Source organism: Melospiza melodia, unplaced genomic scaffold (genome assembly GCF_035770615.1).
Source record: "Melospiza melodia melodia isolate bMelMel2 unplaced genomic scaffold, bMelMel2.pri scaffold_28, whole genome shotgun sequence".
Lineage (NCBI taxonomy): Eukaryota > Metazoa > Chordata > Aves > Passeriformes > Passerellidae > Melospiza > Melospiza melodia.
Genome location: NW_026948600.1, coordinates 11,108,716 through 11,133,190, shown reverse-complemented (window position 1 = coordinate 11,133,190; position 24,475 = coordinate 11,108,716). Strand labels below are relative to the sequence as shown.

The following is a 24,475-nucleotide window of genomic DNA, read 5'->3' as shown; positions in this document are numbered from 1 at the left end:
CCACACACTGATCTCTTCAGATGCTCTCTAAACCTTTGGTTTGCTTTCTGAAGGGGAAAGGACTTGTCCTGGAGGAGGAGCAGAGCCAGGCTGCTGAGGAGAGCTGGTGGCTGTCAGCTGGCAAGAGAGGAGGGAGACGGAGGCCAGAGGGGGGGACACTGGGTGAGGAGATGTTCACACTCAGCTCCATCCACTGTGAGTGCCAAACACACCTGCACTCCTGTTTGTACGGCTTGCTGTACTTGATAAACTGATAGGTGTGAGTTTGGGGGTTTTTGTTACCTTTTTGTATTCTGAAGAGAACTAAAGATGGTTCACATGATTTTTTTTGTGCCTTCTGCAGTGCAGGCGATGCAGGCAGGGATGGAACAGCAGCATCTTTATACTTGTCAAGTCTCCATCCACACCCAAGGCACTGCCTGAAGCTCAAAGTGATTTTCTTGCAGGCTTAGAACACTACACCAGCAGGAAGAACAAGAAACTCAGTGGAGATTATGCTCCAGAAAAACTGTATCCATGGTGCAAAAGCTAAATATGGAACCATGGAAGTGCACACTGCAGTGGTAGGGGAGGTGGGAATGCTGAATGGGGAGGTTTCCTGCCCTTCTGGCACCAGGAACCAGGGGTCCTCTGGTTCTCCATGCTTCTCCTTGAGGATCTCTGGTTCTCCATGGTCCTCCTTGAGGATCTCTGGTTCTCCATGGTCTTCCATGAGGATCTCTGGCTCTCCATGGTCTTCCATGAGGATCTCTGGTTCTCCATGAGGATCCCTGGTTCCCCATGGTTCCCCCCAGGGCTGTGCTGGTGCCTTGCCCGGAGCTTGCTGTGACAGCAGGCAGCAGTTGCCAGTGGGGCTGCTCTGCTGGCAGGGCCTTGGTGTTCCCAGCAGAGCAGGGCAGGGATGCTCCTGTCCCAGCAGGACACTGGGCATGCAGGTACCACCCCACAGCAGCTGCTCCTCCTCTGCATCACTTCCAGGGACAGAACTCCTGTCCTGCTGCGTGGCAGGGAGCCCTGCAGAGCCAGCACGGAGGGGACAGGCTGGGCAGCAGCTGGGCAGCACTGGTTTAATCCTTTTTGCCTGTTCCTGCCATGGAAGCTGTGTACTGGGTGAGATGTGTGTGTTTGGGGAGGGCTGGCCCGGCCATTAGCCTGTCAGGGTTTGCAGCACTGGCAGCTGGGGAGAAAACTGTTATTAAGTGTAGTGTGGCACCTTGGAGAGAGAAGCATGGGGAGACAATAAATACAGCCTTCCATAATGCCATTTTATGGTGTCACTCTTCAGAATTTATTAAGACTTAGTTGCAGCCATGCCTGCAGCCTCCTGTGCTGGAATCCATAAATTGTGTTCATTATCTCCAGCACTTGCACTGACCTGCTGTGTTTTACAAGGGGGGGACACTGGAGGCGTGGGGACACCCCAGCTGCTTTCTGCAGCCATTCCCCTGGTGCCAATCCAGCTTTTCTGGGGTTGCTGGGACACCCCAGGCAGTGCTTGGCTGCGTGGATGGACCCCAGGTGTGATGTGGTGGTTGAAGAGAACACTGAGGGACTGAGGAGCTGCCAAAATCACCACAGCTCCACGGGGAGCAGGAAAGGAGCTGAGCAAGGAGGGAGCCATGGGCACCTTGGAGCACACTGGCACATTGTCACTCCACTGTGAGACCACTCCAGCAGTCTTGGATGTGCTGAGGATGCTGGAGGTGGAAAAGGGTGCACAGGAGCTCCCTGAACTGCAGACAGGGAGATGCTACACCCCTGCTTGGTGTCCTCTTGCACCAGTGTTCTCAAATGAAAACACAAATGAAACTGTGCTCCTTTCGCCCACTTTTTGTCATGACATATCCCTGCAGCAGCATGTTTGTGTACCTTCATCCTTATCCTCAGCATTTAGGTCCAGGATGGAGGAAAACAAGTTCAAGCCCAACCTCCTGATAATTTATTATGTTCCTTATGCTTAAAGGCAAAATTTAAGTTGCCAAATGCAGATGTTTGCATGCTCATTTTTTAGCTCTCAAAGTACTTTCTGTGTGCTTGATTGATGGACGTCCCTGTTACATTAATAGCTGGGCTTTGCAGAAAGCTGTTATTACCAGGACAATCTGGTGTGGGTTTCAGTTTTTTTTCTTGCATTTAAAATCCATTATTAATGTCTTTCTGAGGGAAAAAAAAAAGTTTCAATTCTGGCATTTTGCTTTGCTTTCTCAGGCTTCTTCTCAACTGTCTTTACAGTGGTGCTTTTAAAATCAATATTACAATTGTTCTTCATATTTTACTGAGTGGTTGAAGGTTTCTACATCTTGTTATTGATTTCTGATTGTACTGCAGGACATGTAGGTGCACACAGGTTGTTCTGTGGTGGATAACTTCATATGTGTCTTCCTAATCATCACTGAGTTGCCTTCTGCATGTTCCCTGTTGCTGGATGCGGTTGCTGAGCATGGAAGGCACCAGGAGAGCTCTGAGTGCAATCCTGAGACACCAAACTTGTGACTTCTCATTTAATTCAGTTTAGTTTTCAATCAGACACAGGGGTCACATGAGGCTTGTGGGGTCTCCTGTTTTGTGTTGTCTTTGCAGAGTTCTTCTGCCCTGGCTTTTCAGGCAGCTTCGTGTTGTGTGTTGTAGGAGCAAAACAAGTCATTGTCCTGGCTTTGTGTGGGGTGGTCATAATGCACCTTTAGCTTCCAGCACTGACCTTGGCCCTTGGGGCAGCTCTGCAGGCAGATCTCATCATTTCAGAGGTGCAGAGTCATTGGGTCCCAGAATGGTTTGGGTTGGAAGGGAGCCTTGAACTCATCCAATTCCAATCCCCTGCCATGGCAGGGACACCTCCCACTGTCCCAGGCTGCTCCAGCCCCAGTGTCCAGCCTGGCCCTGGGCACTGCCAGGGATCCAGGGGCAGCCCCAGCTGCTCTGGGCACCCTGTGCCAGGGCCTGCCCACCCTCCCAGGGAACAGTTCCTGATTCCCAATATCCCATCCATCCCTGCCCTCTGGCAGTGGGAGCCATTCCCTGTGTCCTGGCACTCCAGGCCCCTGTACAGGTTCAAGTCTCAATGAAGCAATGCAGAAGCCCAGTGTGCATTGGTAACTGCTGTAAAGCTGGATTTGCAGACTGAGGCTCTTGGAGCACATCAGCACTGATGGCACAATCTGTGTGAGAGCTTGTTGGCACCAGAGGAACCTGTGAGGAGTGACAGGACTGTGGCCAGCACGGGTGCTCCAAAATGTGTCCGTGGCTCCAGGTGGGCGTGCAGGGGAAGAGCTCTGTGTGTGTGTGGGCACAGTCCTTCCCAGCTCTGCATGCCCTGGCACAGGCTCCACATCTGCCAGGGGCTGTGGCTGTGCCAACAGGCACTCTGCAGAGGGCTGGCTGTGCACAAACCTCTGCTGGCTGGACCGGGCTGTTTGCTCCTCAGGCTTATCCTGGACAGGCTCCTGCACCTTCAGACATGGAGGCTACACCTGGCTTCTGAGGAATTGGTTGTTGCAGTTTGTCTGTCTGTGCTGGGGACCAGGACAAACACTGGCACAGGAGCTGGTCCTGTGTCCCCAGGATAGCAGGGCTCGGTGGTGGCAGCGCTGGCAGGAGATGCGGCAGAGCTTGGGAGGGGACGGGGCTGGCATGCATAACAATGGGCAGGCTCTGACACTGCTGCTGGAACTCACTTAGCAATTCTGTTGATGTTCTGGAAATGAAAATATAATTCAGGCCACCTTCTCCTCCAAGCTGACCCTGAGAATCTGGGAGAAGAGCTACTGAATAATTAGGGGCTTTTTTTTTCTCCCCCCTTTTTGCTGGAGTTACTGCTCAGTGTTGAACTGTCCTCTACAGTGTCATCAGTTCCCTTGAACTTACGCTCCGAGTGTACTTAGCATTAATATAATTATGTAAATTGCAGTCTCATTAATCACCGGGGGCTGCAGCACATCCTTGTTGTGCTGTTTCGTGGGTGACTTGGCTGGTGGGAACCCCTGGCCAGGGATGGGGGCTGTGGCTAGAGCACTCCCCCTCTGCTCCTGAGCCTGGTTTAGCTGAGCTTTGTGTGTCTCACCCTGCAGGATCTGGAGTGTTTGCCAGCACTGCCATGATTGCAGCCTTGCTGCTGCAGAGGAGAAAAGGGAAAGGTGGGTTTGTCCCAAGGGAGTTTGGCTGGACCACATCCGTGCTGCTGTCCCTGTGATTTGGGTCTGTGGGGTCCCAAAATGCAGAGCCCAGACTCGTGGCTTGGCAGTGAGCACCCAGAGCCCGTGCTCTGTGCAGGGTCTGCTGCAGGGCTGTTTGATGATGCTGTGCCTCTGTCACTGTGGCAGAGCTCTCAGCCTTCCTGGCAATGTAAATTCTCCTGGCTGCATGCTAAAATTACACTGAGTTATTGATTTGTCTTTGAGAGGATTTCCTTCCCGAGGGACATTTCAGGCTGCTGTAGTGATTTAGTTCTTCTGCAAGGGCAGAATCCGTGGCAGAGCAGAGCCACCCTCCTGCCCTCGAGCCTGCAGCTCAGGGTCGCGCTCCCTCAGGCTTCCTCTGCAAGCTGATTTCTGTTCCAAGGCTGGGACAACGTTACATGGCTGTTATTTCTGTGTAACAACTGCAAATAAAAGGGCATTTTCAACTTTCCACTGCAGAAGCTGCAAGTCTGGGACAAGCCTTTGTGCCATGGCACCAGCATTCTCCTGGGCATGTCTCCAACCCAGCTCCAAGGCTGGCACGTGGGACATGTGGAGCCATGCCAGCCTTAATATACTCCGACTCCTGGGAATGTTTTAGTTCCTCAGAGTGGGGTATGATGGGAGCAGGAGCTTGCAACACTTTTCTCCTGAAGCTTCAGTGTACAGCCTCTCTTTTCTTTGCTTTCTATTGACTCACAATGGAGCATCTCTAAAAACCAGGCCAGGTGAGTTCCTGCTGCTGGTCCTGAGGAAGCCAAGACAGTTCTTTTCTTCTATCCCCAGTTTTCTCCCCTTGGCCCTGAAAGCCCCCCCACCAACTATGGCTCAGCTGGTGAGCACCATCAGTAGAAGGCCCTGACCCTTCAGGACATGGCCCAATGTTTCAGATACTCTGTGGTTGGAAAATGCCCAGCTCTGTGTCCTTGGGTGCCCATTTGAAGCATGTCCCCGTGGGTTCCTGTATCTAGCCCCACTTTCTAGTGGATTTGGCACCAATCTCAGCTGCACACTGATAAAATGGGAGGCTGCTCGTGCATGTGGTGTTATAAAACAGCATCCACCAATTAGGCCCAGGGAGAACGTCAATTTATTTTCCTGTGAACCAAGTGTGGCACAGCTCCTTCCTTTCCCAGTGATCTATCTGTGAGATAAAACACATCTTTAGTGTCTATCTTAAATACTGCAGTGTTGGCAAGTTCTCTTGACAGAAATTAGGCTAATGTCCCTTAAAGCTGCGTTAGTTGTAGAAACAAGGCTTTAAATTGAAGCTTCGCAAAGCGCTATTCCAGCGCCCTCTCCAAGGCATCTCCTTATTCCAGCTTTTATTATCCAAATTTGTTCTCACTCTGCCTTGGCAGCAGGGCTGGCAGGCAGCTCTGCCCATCCATCCTGCTGGTCTGGCAGCCAGGGGTGGGAGCAGCACCTCCAGGCTGGCCCGGGCAGTGCTGGCCAAGCCCCGCGGAGCCCTCGGCCCCAGGATGCTCCGGCTTGGGGGGCACCACTGCTGGGACGGGGCTGGGGCCTGGGTGAGGGGAGGCAGCTGACACCCATCGAGCACAGAGGGGATCCAAGGCAGTCAGCTGCACGCCCTGACAGAGGCACAGCGTGTCCTGAAACGCTCCCACTGCGAGCTGGAGCTGGGAGAAGGGAGTTTGTGTTGTGCGTGTCTCATCCTTGCAATTTCAGCGCTGAGTTACAGACTCAGAAGCTGAGGACAGGAACAGGGAGTGCTGAGGCCTGGTCATGAATCCCCTTCTTGAGCTTCCCAGCCCTCCCCTGGAAAATAGTTTCCTTTTTAGCTCCTTTACCCTCCTCAAGTTGAGCCCTTTTAGCCTTTAACTCCTTGTTTCCAACAACAGATTAACCAGGGCTGTTTTAAACCTCCTGATTCTCACACTGGTGTTGGTCCTGATGGATTATCCCTCCCTATTGTGTCCTTTCTGTGCCTCCACATTGCCAGGTTCTTTGGTGGCCCTCTCCTGAGTCGCTGAGAGAGGAGGAGAGGCTGAGAGTGACACATGTGGGAGACACGATGGTTGATGATGTTCTGGAGGTGCTAACCTCCATCATAGTAAAGAAGCCTCTCTCAAAAGGTATTAAATGCCTAAAATCCCACAAAATTAATATCATCCTCAGTTCCTTTTGTCAGGTTCTCAATTCTCCTGGTCAGCTGCCTTGTTCTTCTCTGCCTACATCCTGCATTGATCTTCTCTGAACGTAGCCAAGCCTTCAGCATCCCAGATGGGCTTTCTGGAGTAACAAATAGACCTGAGGAATGACAATTATTGAATGGATTGTAGCATTGGCTTGGGGATAAATATTGTAGGGAGTTGGAAAGGGATTAAAACTGGCATTTGTAAGTAAGCTTCTCATGGATGTTGACTTGGGGACGTGGTGAGACAAAGGTCGCTGCAGTGTCTCTGCAGCCTGGTGTGCCATTTGAGAGATGAGATATCAGTGTGGCTGGATATGTTTGGTCTCTCTCTTTCTTCTGCTCGGACCTTTGTGGGATTAAACTCTCTAAACTGCTGCAGTTCACAGACTTCAAGCCCAGTATCAGAAGAAAAAATAAATTAAGTGCCTTGTATTAAATCCTGAGCACATGGCTCCTGCTGCACCCAGGGCTGTGGTAACTCACTGCAGTGCCTGCCTTGAAGCTGGGGAGAAGGCTTTGCTGGCAAAGTGAAAACAGGTTGTGCCCACTCTACAAAAGGACACCCCTTCTTCTTCCTGCCCTGTGGTTATTTTTTCCTGGTGTGTTTGCTGCTGTTGCACTGAAGGCAGAGCAGCCCTCCCAGCAGGGAGGTGGAGAATGGAGCACTTGTTGGAGGAGCTCTTTGCCACAGGAAGCATTTCCCTCCTGCAGCAGCAGCAGCAGCAGCAGCAGCCCGTACATCAGCAGATGCTGCAGCAGTGCCCCCATCAGAGGCCCTGTATTTCCCCCTGGAGCCCTCCTGTCACCCCTCCTTCCCTGAGATCCCTCCTCCCCAGGCTCCTCGCTGGCTTCCACCTTCAATTCCATCACTTCCAGACTTCCCAGGGGGCCCAGGCACCTCATGGGAGGGCCACGCTGTGCCCTGTGTGTGACGGACACCCCTCGTGTCCTTGTGGCTCCCCTGCACGGGAGGGATGAGGTTTGGTGTGTGTTCAGCAGGCTCAGCTCTGGGCATGAGGCTGGGCCCCTGGTGTGCCACCATCATCATCATCGTCACCTTGCCTGCCATGGAGGGTGGGTGGCAGTCACAGGGACCTGCTCTGGCACTGCCAGGCTCTGCCTGTCCCCACGGCCCTGCCTGTCCCAGGGGCTCGCCTGCCCCTCCTTCCCCCTTGCTGCAGGAGCTGCAGGAGAAGCCAGGTGGATTTGGCAGGTGGTGTGAGGAGGGAGCCCAGCCCAGCCTCCCCCACAGGGTGCCTCTGTTTGAATAGCAGCGTTCAGAGCACTCAGCACCCACTGATCAGCTGGGAGAACATAAATCCCAGTGCCACAGGAGAGCCCTGGCTCAGGGAAAAGGCCCAGTTGTGAGCGCCGTCCAGCCCAGTGTCCAAATGGAATGGTGCTTTCACATCTCTTATCAAGGGTTACTTGGTGGAGAGCCCCTTCCTTGTGAGGCTTTGTTCTCTGCTAGCTGTGGATTGAATCACGGGAGGAGGGATTGGATTCTGGCATCATTTTAAAAACATTTTCATTCTATTTGCCGAGGGGAACAAATTACAGAGAAGACCTCTCAGCACTGTGACAAAAGAGTGGCTCTAAAACCCTTTTCAGCCAAACAAGTGTTTGAGCTGAAGGCTGATGGATGGTGCTTAAAGATGTGGTTACTGCAGCAAGGTTGGCATTAAAAATCCCTGGGTGCAAGAAAGTTCTCCCAAGGTTACTGTGGAGGTTGTCTCCCTGTAATCCTGGTGTGAGGAGCCCTTAACACCCTGAGTCCACCAGTGAGCTCTGTGGCATCAGCCACGGGAGAGCAGCAGCACAGCAAGCACCAGTGGGTCACTTGTCTCTTGCTAAATGAGAAACTGCAATGGGATCAGCCCTTTTGGGGTGGCATCACTGTGGCAGGAGGGCTGGAACTGGATGATCTTTAAGGTCCCTTCCAACCAAACTGTTCCACAATTCTTCCCTGTCCCTGTCCAAGTGGGGTTCAAGCAGAAAGCAGTGCTGCTGCTTTGGGACCTGTGAGGAGCCTGGGCAGGAGCACACCTGCTGTTGGGATGTACCAGAACAGGGTGGCTTTGGGGCTTTCTCAGGAATGCCTTTGCTTCCAGCAGCTGTGCTGGATGTTGGACAGGGGACAGATTCACCCTTGGCAAGCTTGAAAGCATTTCAGATGGCTTCTGTCCCTGCTCCAGTGCAGCACAGAACAAAATCAGATGCTGGAGAAGATGTCATACTTAGACATCACCATTCTGACAGGTCAATTTCCAGGATGTTTATTAACATAGCTTGGAATGTCACAGAAAGGTTTGTCAGATAAACTAGCCAACTGAAATTCTTACATGAGACTTCCTTGGTTTTGTTGAGGTGCTTTGAACTCTTCATTCAGTCTCTCAACAATTCATCCGATTCAGGACTTTTTGTAAGAGCCCCTGCAAGGTCTGTGGCTGGGGGATCAGGCCCTGCCTGCTCCCTGTGTGTCTGGGTGTGGAATCCTTTGAATCCCTCAGGGCAATTCCTTGGCCTGTGTCCTGGAAGAATATGCTATAGAGTCTCCACCTAGGCTGCAAGAGAAAACTTCCCCATGGAGCCTTGCACAACACTATGAACCACCCCATTTCCTTTCCCATATGTCCCAAACTCTGGTAGTTTCTCCTTTCCCTGTTCCCTCATTGGTTGTGGTATCCCTGGTGCCTGGCTCTGTGTCTCCCCTGTAGGGCAGTGCCCTTTGCCCTGCCCTTTGTGCCACCCCAGTGCCTTTGGACCATTGGCCACTGACCCCTAATTAACCCTGTGCACACCACATGGCCAGCTCTTTTGTCTCTGATTCCCCTTTGGCGTGCTGGAATAAACCTTTGCTGGAATTTGTCATACAAAAGGCCCTTCTGCCTCTCGTGGCTGAACTGGCCATGGTGAGTGTGGTGTGTGGACTTGGCTGCTCTCCCTCAATGTTCACCCAAGCAGCTTTTCCAAGGAGATGCTTATTGGGAGATAGGCAGCAGTACCCACCATCCAAACCCCTGTGTTGCTCCATCGGGGTGCCCTGGGAGGCAGAAGGAAGCAGCAGTGCCAATTGTTTGCTCATGCTGTAAGGACAGAACTCCTCTCTTAGGGTTTCCTGTGCAATCCCAGGAAGAGAAGGACATTTCTGTCCTTGTCAGCCCTTTGGGCAACGATCAGACAGAACAGCGATGAAACCAGGCTGGCAGCACCAGGGCTGGTCACTCGCAGGCAGAGGCAGCCCAGCTCCTCCAGCCCGAGCTGGGCAGCGCCTGGGAGAGGTGGCACCGTGGCACTGGGCATGGTGCATCACCCCAGGGGTTCCTCCTGCATCCCATCCCCTGCAGAGCCCCTGCTGTCCCTGTTACCTGAGCAGTGGAGAGGCAGTGCCCAGGCTGGTGCTGCTCTGAGGAGATGCTGCACTCAGCAGGCAGCTCTGGCTCCCCAGCAGTACCGTGGGAGGAGGAGCTGCCCAGGGAGTGCATTTGTAAAGCATTTCTTCCCCAGGAAGAGGAGTTTGTCACAGGAGTTTGTACTTGGGATGTGCACACAGGTGTCTGAGCTTCCTCCCTGCCTGAGGTGGGGAATGCTGGGGATGCTGGGGCAGCTGCTGGGGGAGCTTCCAGGCCTGGTGCTGTGAAACCTCCCCACCAGCTATCAGGAGGAGGTGACACAGAGCATATTAATGACATTTTCCAGTGGCACTTAATTGGGAGGAGCAGTGAGTATCAGACAGTGAACTAATGCAAAAGGCTATAGCTGAGTGAAGAAGGGAAAGAAAAAGAAAGGAAAGAAAGAAAAGATAGGAAAGAAAGGGAAGAAAGGAAGAAAGGAAGAAAGAGAAAGAAAGAGAGAAAGAGAGAAAGAGAGAGAGAGAGAGAGAGAAAGAAAGAAAAGAAAGAAAGAAAAGAAAGAAAAAGAAAGGAAGAAAGAGAAAGAAAGAGAGAGGGAGAGAAAGAAAGAGAGAAAGAGAGAGAGAAAGAAAGAAAAGAAAGAAAGAGAAAGAAAGAGAAAGAAAGAGAAAGAGAGAGAGAAAGAGAGAAAGAAAGAGAAAGAGAGAGAGAAAGAGAGAAAGAAAGAGAGAAAGAAAGAGAGAAAGAGAGAAAGAAAGAGAGAAAGAAAGAAAGAAAGAAAGAAAGAAAGAAAGAAAGAAAGAAAGAAAGAAAGAAAGAAAGAAAGAAAGAAAGAAAGAAAGAAAGAAAGAAAGAAAGAAAGAAAGAAAGAAAGAAAGAAAGAAAGAAAGAAAGAAAGGAAGGAAGGAAGGTATATAAATGAGATTATAAATGAGATTCAGGCTCTGGGCCTCTTCTTCCCATCAGTAATCCATCTCATCCTTACCTGTGTCTGTTACATGTCTTCCTTTTGTGTGTAAAAATGTTCTGTTTTGAAGTAACAAACAATCTGGAGAGTGGTAGACTTGCCTTTGTAGGAAAGAAAGGAAAGAAAAATGGAGGCAGGCTTTGCTGCTTCCTTGCTCAGCAGCTCTAACCAGAGTCTGGGGTCAGGGTGTGAGCTGAGCCCCCAGACTGGGTCTGGCTTCTCTGTTTTCCTCTGAGCACGCTGGTGTGGGACATCCCATCCACCCAGGCACAGCTGGAGTCAGGCACAGTGTCCCCGTGTGCCACCAGCACGGGATGCCCCAGCCTCAGCCAGGTCCCCAGCCCTGGCACTGGTGGCTCTTGGAGCTGGGGACGCAGCTGTGGGGAGCTCTGCTGCTCACTGGGATTTGTCTCCTGGTGGTTTTTAATCATTATTTTATTAAGGGGGAAGGTGTGGTGCCATCAGATAACTTATTATGGATGCTCTGGCAGTGTGATTATTTCAGTACTCCAGCACTGCTGGTGTGGTTTGCTGGAACATTCACATATTGATTCCAGATTCCTTTGTTGCCTGTACTAGAAAGAAAGTCCCTTTTCCCTCACTCCCTGCGTGGAGAGAAACAAAGAGTAAAGGAAGGCAGATGTTACCTGAGGCTTGCTCACACACTGAGGTAATTTTTGAGAGCTGCAGAGCCACTTACTGACTCATAACTGGGGTTTGTTTTCAAACCCTTGACAGATTTTGAATTCTCTTACAATGGCAAACAAGGATGCTCACTTGGGGACAAGCCAGGGATCTGCCTCAGTGAGCTGGATCACCTTTGTTCTGCTTGCTCCAGCCTTCCCAGGGGACATTCCTGTGCCAAGGGGGCAGGGTGGTGCTGCAGTGGGAGAGTCTCCTGTCCCTCTTGGGCTCCTCTTGATGGGCAGTCAGTGGCTGGCAGCTTTGTTCAAGGGGTGGGGATGGGATGGGATGGGATGGGATGGGATGGGGTGGGGTGGGGTGGGGTGGGGTGGGGTGGGGTGGGGTGGGGTGGGGTGGGGTGGGATGGGATGGGATGGGATGGGATGGGGTGGGGTGGGGTGGGATGGGATGGGATGGGATGGGATGGGATGGGATGGGATGGGATGGGATGGGGAAGCCACTGCCAGGAATGCAGTCAGTTACTGCACAACCTTGGTGGGAGGTTTGCAGGTCAGTGTGTGATGTACAACTTGCCAGCCTGTAGCTGTGCAGTGAGTTGGGGCTCAGCCCTGTCCCCATGCTGGAACACAAACCCACTTGTGGAATGTGGAATGATGTGCTGGAAAGGAGCCCAGGATGAGACCTTTCTCCTTTAGTGAGGAAACACAGCTGATCATTTGGTTGCTCTAGAAGAAGAGAGATGGGGTTCTTTGGTTATCACTGTGTGCTGCATATTCCACCAGCAGCCCTCTGCTTTTACTAATGCGGTGCACAACGTGCCTGATCCTCCCTCAGCTGTGAGCCTGGTGGAAGCGTGTCCTGTTTTCCATTTGTTTATTAATTTATCATCTTGTTTTTAGCCTCTGCAAAGCTTGATATTGGTATAGAGCCTGGGAAACGTGCACAGAGCAGAGTAACAGATAGTTGTGATTTGGTTACAAGGCAGTAATTTAAGTGGACAGGTTTAGCTGGTAACATAAAGCACACAAGAGAAATCGCTTTGGTTTATAAATGTCAGCAGAGCCCGCCTGAGGGAGCTGCTCCCTGGTGCTGCTGCTCCAGCCAATATATTATAAGGAGATATAAAGAGATGTCTGAAAAAATCTGGCTGACCAAGATTAAAAGAATGGGGCTATAAATTAAAGTCTTCCTCGGCATCTCTTTAAGCATCTTTATGGACAGAGTGCATCCAAATGGAGGAGTGCCAGTGCTCAGAGGGACCTCCAGGTGCTTTGGGCTGCAGAGGCAGCACCCAGGGGTGGGACAGCTTGTGGGGACAGCAGTGTGCGTCAGAGCTGGCATGGGAGACCAAAGCCTGTCCTGGTGCTTCTGCAGCTGATAAAGGGATTAAATCAGGAGCAGGAATAACACCATCCCTGCAGCGTCGCCAAAGGATCAGTGTCTCCTGTTTGGAAAATAAACGCTATTGCTCTGCTTTGACATTTATTCCCAATAAAGGCCTTGTCATTTGTGCAGTGGCAAGGGTTTTATCCTTTGGGAGTACTTTTCCTGTTGGACACTGTCTTTTTGGCTGTGAGGCAGCTGAGTGACTGAGGGGCAGGTGGGAGGCACGTCCCCAGCAGCGGCATTGGGAGCTCTGCTCACACCCTGGGGCTTTCTCCTGATCCATCATCCCAAGGCAATGCAATAACACCTATTCAAACTGAGAGCAGGTTCAGACTGGATATTAGGGAGGAATTCTTCCCTGTGAGGGTGGGCAAGCCCTGGCAGGGTGCCCAGAGCAGCTGGGGCTGCCCCTGGATCCCTGGCAGTGCCCAAGGCCAGGCTGGACATTGGGACAGTGGGAGGTGTCCCTGCCATGGCAGGGGATGGCACTGGATTAGCTTTAAGGTTCCTTTCCACCCAAGCCATTCTGTGAGTCTGTGATCTTTTTTTTAAATTGATTTTAATTTATTTTAGTTGTGGTTAAAAAAATCCCAAGAGTGGGATATTTTTTAATTGGTAAGGGTTCCAAACCAGCTGTGGGAGCAGGAATTTGCTGCTTCCCCCTCCACAGCTGGAACCCTTCTGGCAGCTTTATGGAGGGGATTTCACAGCTATTTCTACTCACTGGGTAGTTGATTTAGAGCTGGGAAATCCCCTCCACAAACCTGTAGTATTTGCAGCTCTCAGGGAAGAGGGACGATTCAGTAACACATCTATGCAGTGCCTACCTGTGGATACACATATTTTATTTGTCTGAGGTGTCAAGGAGAAAAAATGTTACGAAATGGCTTAAATGAAAGCATGGTTTTGTATTTTTTAAATTGAGTTTCATTTCCCAAATGCAACTTAATGCAAACAATAAGTAAAAAATTAATTTCTCTCGGGAAAAAGGTATTAACAGAATGGTTCTGTTTTAGCAGCATGTGAAGCTGTGTAATTGCTTACACATGTATTGCTCCAGTGTGTGCTCCCAGTTGTTGAATAGTATCAAATTATAGGAATCAAAGAGAATCAACTATTTTTAAGGGAAATGTCTAGAAGCTACATACTGAAACATGATTAAAATTCAGTATTTCCAGCTTACTTGTCTAAATCAGCAATTTTAATCACATTATTCAAGCCAACCCACCCTCAAACACACTTTTGACTTCAAAATACCCCAAACTAAATAAGACAGAAGACCTTCCTTGAGCAGCTGTAACATTTTTATGTGTCAGTGTCAATCTTTTTGTTGAAAACAGAGATGTTTTTCATGGTTTATTTATTAAAGCAGCGCATTTGTCCTGCTGTGCCATGAACCTGGGCTGCTGTGCTGGGTGGGGAGGGGAAATCTCTGGAGCACCAAGAGCTGCTTAAACACATCAGGGCTGTGAGTTTTGCTCTGGGGTTCGGATGCTCCTGGTTAAATCCCATTTAGTGTGCAAAGGAGGAGCAGGAAGGGTTTGTGCCTTGGCTGATGCAGCCTCGGGGATTTGGCTGTGCCAGGGGTGCAGCTCATGAGCACCAGGCCTGGGTTTGGTTTTGTTTTCTGCTTGCTGATTAGACAGATAAGTAATGCCATGGTTGACTCTCACAATTAAAAAGAAAATGTTCAGAGAAGTTTTATAGTTATGTTTTACCCCCTTGTGTTGTTATCAGGGATGCCCTGGGTTTGGGACATTTGGGAGGGTCACTCATTCCTGTGGCAGCACCTGAGCCCCACTCACGGTGTCAGGAAGGGATTTCCACCCCTGGGCAGGGAAGGAGGAGTCGATGGACAGAACTTTGGGGGGGCTAAAGGGTTAAAAGGTGAAACCTCCCTGGTGTGGGTGAGCACATGGTGGGGAAAATCCTCTGCTCCCAGCGCTGTAATCTTTTCTCTATTCCATCTGCTGTTGTATTTCTGATAAGGTTTTAATAAACCTTTTAAATTTTTTGGAAGTGAGTAGCATTTCTCACACTGAGAATAGAGGGCTGGGCCCCCCAGTCCACCCTTCTGGAGCCTGCTCCTGTGCTTTCCCTTTGGGTGATTCCCTTGATGGGATTCCATCCACCTCCTTCCCCTCCCTGGCAGACTGCTGTGGCTGGATGCAGCTGGAGCTGTGCTGTGCTCCCTGTCAGGGGCCATTCCCGGCTGTGTGACAGCCCAGAGCTGCCACAGCCACTGCTGGGGCTGTGACCTGGCCTGCCCAGCGCTGGTGGCACGGTCAGGAACGCTTTGGGTTTGGGGGGAGGCAGCCAGCCGGGCCCTGGCTGTGTCTGCGGAGGAGAGGATCGTCCTCCCGCCTCCCGTTCAGCCCGCGATGGCATTTCATCCTTCAGAGCCTGGCCTGGAAGGGACCTCACAGCTCACCTTGTTCCACCTCCCTGCCTGGGCAGGGACGTCTCCCACTAGAGCAGGTTTGACATTGGCTGTGTTTTCCTTGCTGGCAGAGCCCTGTCCTGGTGTTGCCCGAGCCAGGGACAGGAGATGTGATGTTGCCCTTTTCATGGAGATCCTACAAACTCCTTTCTGACCAGCACTCCACCGCCAGCAAGGGGCACACATTGGTGAGGGCACCAAATTCCTGCAGAGCCCGATCTCTCAGCGTGGGAGGATGCTCCCATAGATAGACAGAGATTAAAGGTCCTGTGTATCACAAATTTAAGGAGCAGGAGAAGGTTGGGATCTGTCCATGGAAAACATTCCAAGTGTGGAGGAGGCACATGTAGCCTATTCTCCCCTAAAATGGGGAGATAAGCACACCTGTCCTCTCACATATGCAACCAATGCAGCTTCCAGTGGAAAGGACTGATGGAGAGAAAGAGAGTCTACCAGAAATACAAACCTTGTTTTAATAGGAAATCCTCCAAGATGGATTTTCCTGCATTTTCTAAAAGCATTTATACCTATTGGATGACTACAGGCTTTGAAATGTTTCTGACTGAATTGTGACAAACATCCCAGTCTTACACAGGAGGGACCAGGTCCTTTGATCAGGGAAATGTCTCTTTGGTCTTGAACAGGGAGGGGTCAATCCAGTTGTTCCCAAGACCAGAGCTTTTTGTCTGTGAGTACATGCATTTATTCTACAAAATAATTACCCTTGCCTTCACTTCCCTTTGGTAGGAGATGCTCCCTGTCTCCTGCAAGCTGTTACTCTATCCCAGGTATCTTTTTAGGTAAAAGGAAGAGAGAAAGGAAAGGTTTAATAAGAAATCCTCCTCAGAAGGGGGAAGATGAGCTGCTTTGGTCTGTCTGTCCATCTGTGAGCAGCTCTGTGGCTGTCCACCTGCATCCTTGCTGTCCTGGGCAGGCAGAATTCCTGCATTAGGAGAAGAAGAAATGCCATCAAGAGGTAGCAACAAAATATTACCTCCTCTTGACCCCAGTGCTGGGCTGGCCATTGAGATGTGTTTGTGGAGAAAACCACTCTGAATTTCGTATCTTTTCTGCATTTAAAACTGAAGCTTAAGGTATTCTGTGTATTTTTGTTGGCAGATAGTAGTGATCATAAATTCCTTTTAATACAGTATTTCTATACCAGCACAGCCTTGATGTGCAGCGTACCTGGCTGTACTCTGCGGGATGCTTTGATTTCCCTTTGGCAGCTGCATTTTATTCTGTCTGCCCCAATCAGACACAATTCCCCTTTCTCCATGTAGCCTCCAAATCCACTCCTGGTGTGGAGTATTAGTGCTCTGCTAGGACCTGGGCTAGAAGGGAAGGAATCAGTGTCTGCTGGGCTCAGGGTTCCACCTCCACTGTGGATCAGAGCCAGCCTGGCAGCAGAGGGACACCTTGGGTGGCTCAGGGTGGCAATTCTGGGAGGGAAAAGCAGCACTTCAGGGGTGCTGCTGCATGGGAGGAGGTCAGTGGTAGATATCCCACTCCTCACTGTATGGGATGGGGAGGAGCTGCTCCCAAGGAGGAGCACATGTCTTCAGTTCCCAGTTCCTCCCCAAGCTGGAGCAGTGCAGTGCTCTGAAATAACGTGACCTTTGCTTGCAGGTCAGGCTGTTCCTGCAGGGTCACACGTGCGGCTGAACCTGCAGACAGGAGAGAGAGAAGCCAAACTCCCGGACAGAGAATATGGGGAAGGTGACACGAGAGAAGAGAGAAGAAGAAAAAGGTAGAGATATACAAGGCTTTGGGTTGGGAGGGCTGTGGGATTCATGCCTTTTATTAGAGGCCAGGTTCCCTGGTACACTCAATTCCTGCATCTTCCATAGACTTCATTGCTGGGTGAGGAGCTCAGCAGTGCTGAAAGCAGAGGCCTCTCCTTTGTGTTCCATTTGGGATGGCAGTGGAAGTGCCCTGAGTACACTTACAGAGCACTTCATGGCTTCTCATGCCACAACATCAAAACAGCTTCCACACAGCCTGTGGAGTTCTGGCAAAGTCTTTGGGTTGTCCTTGATTGGCTGTGTTTGGAGTGTGATGGTTCTCTCTGTGATTTTTAGGCCGAGCTACTTCCAGCAGACTGTCTTTTGGAATTTATCTGCTGCAATCTAAAAACCTTTCTCCCGTACTGTGGTGATGACATCATGTACTGCAACATGCAAAATTATTTGAGCTTCTGCTCAAACTAATGTTGCCTTAGCTAGGCTGGCATCATGGTGTAAGGATATCCTAATGGTTGATGCTTTGGCCATTTGTGCAATGGAAGGTTTTGGGGAAAGTGACATGAGGGATGAGACAAAGAGGAAAAAGAGACATGCAGGTCATTGGGTTAGATAGCCTGTGGAATTTATGCCATTTATTGGAGTCCAGAATCTCTGGAGCACATAATTCCTGCCTGTTCCTGAGATTTAATTGCTGGGAGAGGAGCTCAGCAGTGTTGAAAGCTGAGGCCTGTCCTTTGTGCTCCCTTTGGGATGGCAGTGGAAGTGGCCTGAGTGCACATTCAGAGGCACCTTCATGGCTTCTCATGCCACGACACCAAAACTAAATATGCAAGGTGGCTTCTTTTAATTACATTCAGTCTTTTGAAATATCTACAGGAAGTGGTCTGGAAATGCTTTGTGAGCCTGTTCCTTGGGATCAGCTGTGAGGGGCTGAGGGCTGGCCTGAGCCCGGTGCTGTGTCCCACTGGGAGCAGCCGCACAGGCTCACGTGCAGAGCAGGCCCTGCCAGAGGCCCTGGAGATCTCACCTGCCCTGCATCCACCATTGTCAAGGTGCTGTAAACACCAGCTGGTGCTGACTTTCCCCTTGGACCCCATGGTGTAGTCACTATGGGGAATTTCTTTCCTGAAGCCCGTGGGATTTCCCCCTGGCAGGTGTGATGGGGATGCTCGGGGAGTGTGGGGCTTTGGGGGCAGCTGCCCGGGCAGGGGCTGAGCTCGGGGCCCTGTTGGGCCCATGGCCCCCAGCAACAGCAGCAGCAGCAGCCCCAGGGCCCAAAGCCCCGTGCCCCCTGCCCAGCACAGGCTGCCCTGTCCCTGCAGCTGTCACCCGAGTGGGGCCCAGGGGCCAGTGGCCGCTGGCAGCAGCAGGAATGTGGGCAGGGTGAGGATGCCCTGGCCTGGCTTTTGTCTCTGGAGCAATGCGGGCTCAGGGCAGTGCAGAGCAGGCTGGGAAGCAGAGCCCAGGGCCTTTGGAGGCTGCAAGGCTTAAAGATGAGCCCCTGCAGCAGCCCAGATGCAGGTGGCCCAGTTGCCAAGGCTGTGGTGGCCTTGAGAGCGTGCAGGTGGATTTTGCAGGGCTGTGGCCTGCTTGTGGCTCTGGGTCCAGGAGTGCCTGTGGGTGCAGCAGGAAGGGTGGCTGAAGGTTTGCTGGCTGCTTTGGTGGCATGGCTGCAGGGGCCAGTGCTGTGAGAGCCCCCTGTGTGAGAGCTGGTGAGAGCTGAGCCCTTGGGGACAGCGCTGTGCCCCAGGCCAGGAAGAGCAGCAGTGCCCAGTGCCAGGAGTGGTGTCAGTGGGAGCCCCTGTACACAGGGACCCCCAGCCCCAGGGTGGCCGTGCCAGCAACCCCAGGGACCTCCAGCCCCGGGAACGCAGAACAAGTGGAACCCACAAGTGTGCAAAGGCTGCCGGTGCCCAAAGGAATGGCCAAGAGAAGTCAGGTTTTAAAAAGAAACAGTATTTATTTGCCAAAGATGGGCAAATCTAGGATTTACAGAATATTTTTTGTTATGACAATCGTTATAACTGTAACAACAGCAATGTAGAGAACATATTTACATGAGATCCGAGGGGCTAACAATCTTCGAAACATATTTACAGAAAACTTGCAACGTAGAAAACATATTTACAGAAATCTTCAAAACTTGCAAAAGTATATACAAAGGCGTGGCATCTGTGCCATGATGTGCATGAATCCTGGAAGAAAGGAAGCAGCAGAGCTGGATTCAGCCGCCAGCACTGGGCCCAGAAGGGCTGGCAGCTGGGCCCCAGGGGCTGGGCTGGGGCTGGCAGGGCTGGCGTGGCCCCAGGCAAGCGCAGGGCAGGCCGGGGCTGGTGCTTGTGGCAGCAGAATCCAGGCCCGCTGTGGGCACCGTGTCCCTGAGCGGGGCCATCCAGCCCAGCCCCAGCCTGGCATCAGGGGACCCGGTGTGTGTGTGGGCAGGGCGTGGGAAGCATCTGCCTGTCTTACCTATGGGGCTGCATCTTCATCCAAGGACCATGGGCTCCTCCTCATTGTTGTCATCAACTTCCATGTCCTCGGTGTCATCCTCCTCATCTACGTCCATCTGCTCGGTGGTCTCCTCCTCGTCTACTTCCATGTCCTCAACAGTGGAGGACATGGAAGTAGAGGAGGAGTCCACCTCCATCATTTCTTCATCATCCAGCCCCTGCTCCACATCCATCTCCTCCACAGTGTCTCTGTCAATCTGCAAGGGGCAGCACAATCTCCCAGTGGGCTTCCTGTCCCACACCATCCATTCCCACATGGCTGCAGCCTGCCCAAGCCGGGTGCCCCCTGCCTGGCATGGCACTGTACCTCCATTGGCACAGAAGAGCACATCCTGCTGGGATTGGCGTTCCAGAGCTGGCGGCAGGAAAAGCCCAGGCAACAGCAGCAGCTCAGTGCTGAGGGTCAGAGCGCAGAGCGAGTGGCAACTGACCCTTGGCAGCCGGTGAAGTGTCTGCTGTGCTCGTTTCCAGGTCCTGGATGTTCCATCTGGAACCCTCTGTGAGCTGTGATGTCACTGAAGTTTCATGGGCGCTGTGCAGTGGGAGATGGGGATGGCAGAATGATCAAATCCTTGAATGATTTGGCTTGAAAGGGACACTAAAGATGATCTGGTTCCAAGATGAGCAATGTCTCAGGTTGCTGCGGCCCCTGTCCCACCTGGCCTTGGATGTTGCTGGGGATGGGGCATCCACAGCCTCTTTGCACTGGTCCCTGTGTCAGGGACAAGCATCCTGAGAGTAAAGAACTTCTTCCCATCATCAAATCCGATCCACTTCCTTCAGTTTGATCCCATTCCTCCGTGTCCTCTCACTGCATATCCTGACAAAGAGTCCTCTGCCACTTTCCTGTGGGTCAGGCTGTTCCTGCGGGGTTATGCATGTAGCTTAACTTGCAGGCAGGAGAGAGAGAAGCCATGTACCCAGTCAGAGCAAATGGGGGAAGTGGCTTGAGAACTGAGCGAAGACAGAAAAAGTAGAGACATGCAAGCATTGGTTTGGGTTGCGTGGGCTGTGGGACTCATGCCTTTCATTAGAGGCCACATTCCCTCGTGCACTCAGTTCTTGTGCTGCAGCCTGTCCACAGCCAGCCTGTGTGAGGGACCTGCACTAACAGAGCTGGGAGCACGCTTGCTTAAACTGCTTGTTAACGAGGTAAGTGTGGGATTTTTTGTGGAACTCTAACCACTGTGGATTGCCATTAAGAGGGTCCAGGGAGGGAGACCAAAATGGGGCTGCACACACAATGTGGGGGTGAACAGTGCATGATCATTACACTAAGCCAGGACCAAATGGATACAAGAGAGTTGGAACATTCCGAGGGAGTACATATAAGGAATATGCAGCAGTTGAACTGGGTGATACGGACAAAACGTGCTGCATCAACATGAGCCTGCAAATGCCCATGGGCGACACCATTGCATTCAGAGCGGTGTCTCTCTTTTACCTTGGTCACTTTGCCCTGAGGTATTACAGTTCCAATGGTAGGCCCCTGGGCCCTCACATCCCCCCCTTTTTGTTATCTAGAAAGAAGGCTTCTGCCATAGAGTTTTGCAAGCATTTAGCAAAAAAAAGGATAATATAACCAACACAATGAATACAAAAAACAAAGCACACACAACAGTCTGAACTAAAGATGAAAGCTAGCCTCAAAACCCCTGTGTTTGGAAAGTCCAGTGAACCAGTCATTGTTGCCTTCTATCTGGATCTTGTTTCCTTGATCTTTTAGGAGCTGGATGCCCTGGTATACTGACTCCCTATGTGAGAACAGGTAGAAAAAGCACATGCCTTCAAATGCCTGACAGGCATGGCCATGGACAAGAAATTGTGGCTTGTCTGTGGAAGCGCCCAGCTGAAGGTATGCGGCTCAGTGAGGAGCACCCAGATTCCTGCTGCAGCAGCAACCAATGGCAGCATCCTCTGACTTTAGCTTATTTAGTATCTGGAGGCTTGGGTGTCCTAAAAGTAAACAGATAAAGTGAGTAGAAGATGAAATTTAAGTTGTGGTCCCACTAAACTTTCTCTTCTGTAAGCCAAGGGTGTGAACACAGCTTATTAGAAGAATCATGTATCAATGCTAAAATATAATTTTTACAAATGTTAAGACATAGATCCTGGTTAGTGGTGTCTGAGCTATCTTGGTCTTGGTGTGTGTGGTCAGCGCTGCTTAGGAGATCTTCTTCTGTCCTTCTCCTTCTTCTTTTCCAGGCTGCTGCTGTCCCTCTTAGGCTTCCATTCTGTTCTTCTGGTGGTGGCTCTGGTGTTTGCCTCACCGTTCCCAAAAAGAGTTTTCATGTATTTTGCTGGTATCGATCTTAGGAGTATTGCTGTAGAGACAAGGGCATCTTCGCTTCCCCAAGTAATTAATGGAAAAGGGCACATAATTTGTTTAGATTCGGGGTCTTTGCTCAACACAGGTTGCTGGTGTTTTAATTGGGCTGCAGTTGAATTAGTAAACTGCCTGATGACTGTGGAAGTTGTCTCCATAAATGGGTTGTTCAAAAAGTTGAATACATAAAAGGCCTTTGCCAGTCTCTCAATAGAAGATAATATCTGGACTCCCCAGCTTAGTTGATCAAGGATCCTTTTGATGGCTCAGTGGGCTCTTTCGGCTAAGGACTGTCGTGTGCTGGAGTGTGGAATGCCTGTGACATGTTTTATACCCCAGTGGTCAGAAGCTTGTTGGAATCAGTGCGAGGTATAAGCAAGAGCATTATCAGTTTTAATTTCCTGTAGGACTGCTAAGGTGGAAAAAACTAAAAAGTAATGTTTTATAGCATCTTCTGATTTTTCAACAGCATGGGCAGAGGCAAAAACTGCACTGTAAAAGGTGTCGATTGAGACGTGGATGTATTTTAGTCTGCCAGAAGGGGCTTAGTGTGTGGTGTCTGATTGCCAGATGTGGAGACTCTCTAGTCTTCTTGGACTGTCTCCTGCTCTGAGAGAAGCAAGGGCATGTTCCTGACAATTTGGGCCGATGGCTACAATGGATCTTGCTGGGTCTCCAGTAATTTTGAACATCCTGAGCAGCACAGGAATGTTTTGATGGTAGAATTGGTGGCTGATCGTAATATGTGTAAAAATGATCTAAGGCGTATTGCAGTGGTTCAGATGTTTGAAGTAGGCAATTGAGGTGCTCTTGAGTGAGAAGTAAGTAAATATTCACAAGGTCTATTCCTGCAAGGGAGCACAGACGTTCTCTACGTTTCCTGCAATAGTTCTGCAATAACTCTCTGTTGGGTTGTTATTGTTTTAGTAGGTTGGTGTGCTCTGAAAACGCATTCAATTTCTATGTGGGGATCTGAGAAAGTTGAATCCCACTGAAACAATAATGCATGGAATTTTGGACTTACACCAAGGATTGCCAGGGAGAAAGGAAAATTAGGGTGGTATCTGTGTGCCTGTTTAGTTTGAATCATCCAGGATACCTTTTGTACAGCTGCTTTTGCCTCCAGTGTCAGTGATCACAGGAATCGAGTCCTTCACTGCCTTTAAGAATCAGCAGGAACAGTGGCGTGAGATCTTTTGGGGTGTATCCCAGCAGTGAACGTACCCAACTGATGCTTCCACAGAGCTGGTGGAGTTCTGGCAGAGTCTTTGGGTTGTCCTTGATTTGCAGTGTTTGTGGTGTGATGGTTCTCTCTGCAGGTTTTAGGCCGAGACACTTCCAAGGGACTGTCCTTTGAACTTAATCTGCTGCAATCTTAAAACCTTTCTCCTGTATCACAGTGATGACATCTTGTACTGCAACATCCAGAATGAATTGAGCTTCTGCACAAACTAATGTATCGTCCATGTAATGAGAAATTATAGCTTTAGGATGTTCATTATATTGTCCATATAACGGAAAACGTTTAGCATTAGGGCGAGAGAATTAGGACTTCAAGTCATTGAAAAATATTTGGGCTACTCTTCATTCGTTGACGCAATACAGTCCACTGGTACCTCTGTAAAGGTGCTTGTCGATTTAGTGATGGAAAAGCCAGCCCAGGAGGGTGTCATCGGGCTGCATTGGGGTGTCAAAAATTAGACATTAGGATCTATATCAACCATCTGCCAAAAACAGTGTAATCATAGGTACAATTGGACTAAATCTCCCTGAACTAGCCTTCCTTCACATCTCAAGCCACCCAATCTTCAAAGCAATGCTCTTCCTATGCTCAGGCTCCATCAATCACAGCCTAAATGGCTAAGAAGATATCCGAAAAATAGGAGGACTCCAAAAACTGCTACCCACAACTACGGCATGCCGCACCATCGGCAATCTCGAGGTATCATGGAGGCTGAGGGCAGGCTGGTCAGAAGGGCACCCATGTCCTCAATGACCTCGCTGATTTTCCTAAGGTCCTGCAGTAGCTGCCTCTTGTCTTTGCCAGGCTTTTGTATGTCAGGGACAGGCGGATTGCAGGGGCTAGTAGATGGTAGATGTGGCCCACAGACAGCTGCTCCTGCACGAGGGACTTCAGGGCCTTTAACTTTCTGCCTGGGAGGGGCCAGTGATGCACCCATATGGGGTCGTTGTTCTTCCAGGTTGACTGAAGTGTGGCATGCTGCTCAGTGGCCCCGTCTAGAAATCCTGAGGTGTTGATAGGATCTCTAGCCTTGTCCCTCATTGGGACAAGAGGTCTCTTCCCCAAAGTGTTATTGGTGCCTGGGTGACGAATGATCTTACTGTAGCAACTGTGCCCTCAGGACCTTCCATGCAGAGTGTACCTTGACTCCAGAAGCTGGTAGTGGCTCCCCTGGTAGCTAATATTTACCCCAGCAGCTAGGACCAGGGGCCATTCTTTTAGGGAATCAGAGCAGGAAATTATGGTGATGTCAACTCCTGTATCTAATAATCCTGAAAGACATCTCTTTCTCGCTTTAATGACCAAGCACACTTTAGAACGGGTCTATTTCTGCATGTTTTATGTGCCCACATCACCATTGGATCAGTTGGTGTGCTGATCATGTCCCGTAGGAGGTAGGCTCTGGCTATAACTGTTCCTTTTGGAATAAAAAGGGGAGAGCCTAAGCATAGAACCTGGAGAGTTATCTCCTGCAAAGACATCAAGGCGAGTACCTCAGGTAGTAGAGTGAGTGTCTCCATCCCTTCCCTG

General features: G+C 50.6%; 1 long non-coding RNA gene across 1 annotated transcript in view; it reads left to right on the top strand.

Annotated features, from left to right (window-relative positions):
* The window catches only part of LOC134433916 (uncharacterized), a 58,236-nt gene that overhangs the window by 9,563 nt on the left and 24,198 nt on the right, over positions 1 to 24,475 (top strand). The window contains exon 2 of the long non-coding RNA XR_010031761.1: positions 16,751 to 16,871. This is a non-coding gene — a long non-coding RNA (uncharacterized LOC134433916). The remainder of the gene's footprint in view (positions 1 to 16,750; positions 16,872 to 24,475) is intronic.